The sequence below is a fragment of the Ambystoma mexicanum genome, chromosome 14, assembly GCF_040938575.1.
Source record: "Ambystoma mexicanum isolate Mex_15411 chromosome 14, UKY_AmexF1_1, whole genome shotgun sequence".
Classification (NCBI taxonomy): domain Eukaryota; kingdom Metazoa; phylum Chordata; class Amphibia; order Caudata; family Ambystomatidae; genus Ambystoma; species Ambystoma mexicanum.
In genome coordinates, this window is record NC_090940.1 from 455,792,148 (window position 1) to 455,797,609 (window position 5,462).

Below are 5,462 nucleotides of genomic sequence, written 5' to 3' on the forward strand. Positions count from 1 at the left end.
ATCCACAGAGGGCTGACTTGTGCGAATCGCCTTTGCATTTATTACCCACAAGGCCCAGCAATGTCCGAAATGTAGGGGAAAAAAAACAATTCTCAGACAATTGTGTTAGGCAGAAACCTGTGCAGTTCCCTTAGGGACCACTGCAAAAGGCTTAAGACTACAGGTGTTGGCAATAAACCCAATTGGTAGCAGTCTGTACCACCCAGATTTACCTGGTAGCTGTGGCTGAGCAGCCAGACTTCTCTCAAGAAGAGTTAGACAGTATATAGAGTATACACAATAGGTACAGAGATACAGTAGCACAAGCAAACACTGACCAGAGCTTTGGTGTAAAAGTATATAATTATTTATTTAAAGACACACTTGTAAATTACACTAGCACAAAAAGAGGTAAGTAAATTCAACACACAGTCACTATTATAGATATACAACCCTGATTACTTATTAGACAAGTCTTAGTGAGAAACACCACTTATTTTCAGACAGAGGTGAGCGCTTAACCTAAGATGGCACTCTAATAAGTAAAAAAAAAAAGGGAGGGAAAAGGCAGATTTATGAAAGCACACAATTTCAATACTTTTAAAAGAACCACAGTGAGGCAGATAAGGCAAAGTCTACTGGAGAGCAAGGAAGTTTAAATGCCAGGCCCACTCTTAGAGAGAGCAAGCGAAATGTGCCCAGGATCACACAGTGTGGTTATGCCCAAAGAGTCTTTGTAGATAGTTCAAAAAAAGATGAGATCAAGTCAGGAAAAGTTAGTTAACAGGCCCCAGGCTAACCCAGGTTAGAAAGTCGAGGATTTACTGTCACCCCGAACGATCTGTCGCAAGGGAAGCCAGGCGGGACACAGTACCTGAAATGGGAAGAACGCTCCAGCGGGGGCAGTTGTTCCTGGCAGCGGGTGCAAGCCGGTGTTTCGTCCAGAGGAAGAGGAGGTCTCGACGTGGAGGAAAGATGAAGGTCGTTAAACTGCCAGGGAAGAAACCAGCCACAGAGTTCTCTGGTTAAAAGTTACTACCCTTTTATTCGCGGTAGTGGTCAACCGTGGTATCCCGGTTGCCGGGGTGCTTGGCACAGGCAAGGCGGCCACGAGATGATCCAGGAAGGCGAAAAGACAGGGAAACTGGTTATCCCCACCAGTCAAAGGAAGAAGACTCTCTGGACTGGAGATCCCTTCTGTCGTCGGGAACAGTGGTGAGACGGTTCAGCAGGGCTCCACCGGTGGTGTCGTCGTTGCAGGTCGGCTCGGCTTCTCCCTCCTCGGATTCTTTAGGTCCTGTGGCGACTTCTGAAGTTCCAGTCCCCAAAGGCCTGCTTTTATGCAGAAAACCCCCATTCATCAGTCCTAGCTGTCACTCAAACATGCTAAGTGGTGAGCCGGGCGGCTCACCACTGGGCCAATCACACCACAGTGCGACTTGAGTTGCCAAAGAAACACAGTCCAGGGTGCCTAAACCCCCTCCCATACCCCCTGTGGTACCCAGACAGAGTGGCACCACTTTTGGAGGCTTCTGTGGAGAAGCCCGCCAAAAAGTGGAACAAAGGGCTTGACTTGGGTTGGAGTCACAGAAGCAAACACAAACGCCATTTTGGAACCAAGTTTCGGCAAAAAATACCAACCGGTGAATTTATATTAATTTAATAAACCGGCGGTATGTTCGAGGCTATATTAAAAAGTGGTAGCCTCGAACAATGGGAAAATCCCATAGGAATATATTTGCGGTCGAATATAAAAAGTAGTATCCACTGCCACCACCCAAAACTCGGTCGGTGGGGGGGCTGGACAGTGCCCCCTCGAACAACAGCCCCCGGGGCAATCGAATTGCCCCGACCAGTACGTCCACAATATGATGGTTTGTACTGGTTCTGTTCACAATTTAAGACCAGTAAAGCCAATGGTGACTTTACATGCCCTGGGAGACAGTAGTCAGTCCCAGGGTAGGTAGTCTATGTTTGGGGGTCGCTACGACACCCCTGGGTTACTGCACGGAGGGTGCTGTGTAACCCACATACCAAAAACACATGAAGCCCTATGGGGTAAAGGACCCCATAGCCCATAAAACACATACAAAGTCAAAGGAACACCTCAAATCATGTCTAAGAGTGGGAGAAAAAGAGTCTCACTCTTAGCAGGAGAAGAAAATAAACCCCAAAAATCCAGCAAAGCTGCTGGGGGACTCACTAGGTTTGGGAAATTAGCCTTTACAGAGAATTCTCCCTAACACATTGCCACCAGCAAACTACTGAAACACGCCGCCAACAACACATGGGCTACGTTACCACATTCCCACAGGTGTCCCGTGGAAACGGCACCTCACATGAGTGGGTGAACCTACCTGGGCACAAAGGGAAAAGGCTAAACCACTGGTTAAAAGGTTTCGGGGAGGACATTTTTCAGATTTTGGTCTTGTGGACAACCTTCAGATTTGAGCTGGGGTGTCCAAGCCACCAAGGAAAACAGAGAACCCCATGCATTTCTGAAAAGAAGACACCCATGGCAATCCACAGAGATCTGACTTGTGTGAATCATCATAGAATTTATTACGCACAAGGCCCGGCAATGTCCAAAATATAGGGGGAAAAGCAACATTTTCAGACAATTGCCACCAGGAAACTACAGAAACACGCCGCCAACAACACATGGCCTACATTACAACATTCCCACAGGTGTTCCAACAGAAACGGTACCTCACATGTATGGGTGTACCTACCTTGCACAGAGGGAAATGGCTAAACCACTGGTTAAAGGGTTTCAGGGAGGACATTTTTCGGATTTTGGTCTTGTGGACAACCTTCAGATTTGAGCTGGGGTGTCCAAGCCACCAAGGAAAACAGAGAACCCCATGCATTTCTGAAAAGAAGACACCCATGGCAATCCACAGAGATCTGACTTGTGCGAATCATCGTAGAATTTATTACCCACAAGGCCTGGCAATATCTGAAATGTAGGGGAAAAAGCACAATTTTCAGACAATTGCCACCAGGAAACTACCGAAACACGCTGCCAACAACACACGTCCTACCTTCCCACGTTCCCACAGGTGTTCTGACGAAAACCGTAAGTCACATGTGTGGGTGCACCTACCTAGGTGCAGAGGGAAATGGCTAAACCACTGATATCCCCATAGGGCTTGGGGGCAGACATTTTTAGGATTTTGGTCTTGTGGACAACCTACAGATTCGGGCCTGAGGTGTTGCAGCCCCCAAGAAAAACAAGGAACCTGAGGCATTTCTGAAAAAAAGACACCCATAGCAATCCACAGAGGTCTGACTTGTGCAAATCGCTGTAGAATTTATTACCCACAAGTCCCAGTAATGTCCAAAATGTAGGGGAAAAAACACAATTTTTAGACAATTGCCACCAGGAAACTACCGAAATATGCTGCCAAAACATGTCCTGCCTTTGCACGTTCCCACAGGTTTCCCAGCAAAATGGACATGACCGTGATATGCTAGTGGGCCCGAATTGTCACACTACGGCTGCCCAGCGTTTGACACACTGGAAGCATGTTGCGGAGGTTGTCAGTGCAATCGGACATGTGGTGCGCACAGCTCAGGAGTGCAAAAAGCGTTGGGATGACCTCCGACGCTTTGCTAAGCTAAAGCGTGCCTCTAATTATAACATGACTCTGGTGACTGGCAGTGGGCCACTACCTGAGGACGAAGATCTCACTTCGCACGAGTCAGTCACTGCGGAGTTCATACCGGCAGAATTGTACGAAGGAGTCTGAGAGATGCTGGACTTTGATGCCACGTCCAGTGAGTGTTGTCGCGTGTTTGTCCAGACCATGTGTGGTTTGCTTGTGTGATGTGTTGTGCTAGACTGCCACTACATGCTATGTGTACATGGTTCTCATGCAATGCTTCACTGATGTGTGCCTGCTGTGCAGGATGCTGGACATGTAGAGCATACGGGGACTGTGCTCATTACCACACCTGCACCCTGCTCACATGCTAGTCACCCGGCTATCCCTCCGGTCCATGTTCCAGCTCACTGGCCCTTCTGCATGTAGCCTTGGGTGTCTTTCCACTCAGCACTGGGACTATGTCATCGCATGACTGAAGTGCATGTGTGTTCTGCCTGCATGCGGGTATTTCACGTAGGCATGCTCCCTTGCCCCCTCCACCACCCTGCACCCCAATTTCACCATGCATGGCACTGGTGGGTATCATGTTGGAGTACTGCAATGGCCTGGTCAACGCTCCTGTGTACATGCACACTTCCCCCTGCCAACCTGCAGACACATACAGTGGGGTACATCCTTTGTCCTTGATGCAGGGTGTCTCACTCGGACTGTGCCGATGGCAGATGCTCCGCAGGGACATGAGTGCCCATTCATGCTCCATGTGCATTCCATACATGCCCCTATGTGTCCTTGCCAGGATTATCATTGTAGTACGTGTCCAGGATGACATTCATTTAATGGCATTTGATCATCCATTCCATGCCCACTCTGGCTCAGTCCTGCAACACGCACATGTTTAGGGTGTCACAGTCTGTGTGGGGCACAGGCCTCCCCCTGTTTCAGGCCCCCTGACTCTGTTCAACTGGTGTAGTGGCTTCTGCACACATGGGTGTACTACTGAGGGTTCATCATGTGTCCTGCTTACTGTCCCATTCTCATCTGCTGTGTTGTCAGTTGACTCAGATGATGCAATTGACGCTGGTCAACACTGTCTGCCAATACATAGGTCTCTGGTCATCCTTTCGCTGCCATGCAATGCCTCCCTGCATTTTCACTAAGGGGGAGGGGGGGCTTGCCTGTAGCCATACAATCCATTGCATGCACATTGCATGTGATGCCTGAATTTGCCTTTACACTGCCTTCATGTTTATTGATTGACATCATAATGTACTGCATCAACCCACTTCTGAGCCGTGTTACACCGTTCTACATGCCTACTCACTGCTGCAATGTCAAAGTGACCTGGCATGTATGGTCAGATTTTCATCCCTTCACTGTCATGAATGCCACGGGGACAGGTGCATCCTGTGACACATGTACTCAGTATTGGAACACCCTAGTGGGTGTTTAGCAAAGTTGATTGGTCAATCTGCGGCCTATACCAACTGGTATAGGGCGCAGATTGAATGTAGCCTGCCAATCGCGTTGTAATGACTGTGGAGCTGCCTTCACGTGTGTATGTGTACACTTTCACATACATCAAAGCAAGCAGCGTTGTAGCTGCTTGCTTTGCTGTATTGGATGCTGTTCATGTTCATAATACAGGTGTATAGGGAAAGGGGTGTTTTTGAACGCTTTCACATGTACATATGCAGGCAGCTTCAATGTTGTGTAGTGCAACATTGCGGCTACTCACTTATGTGTGTGTGAAAGTGTTCATTTACACATGTGTCTTCCGCAGCTTTTTTGTTGACTGACTAATATGTAGTTGATTGACGTTAATGCTGGTGAGATTTCAGCATTGGGCCCGTTATGTTCAACTGACATAATCCTGAA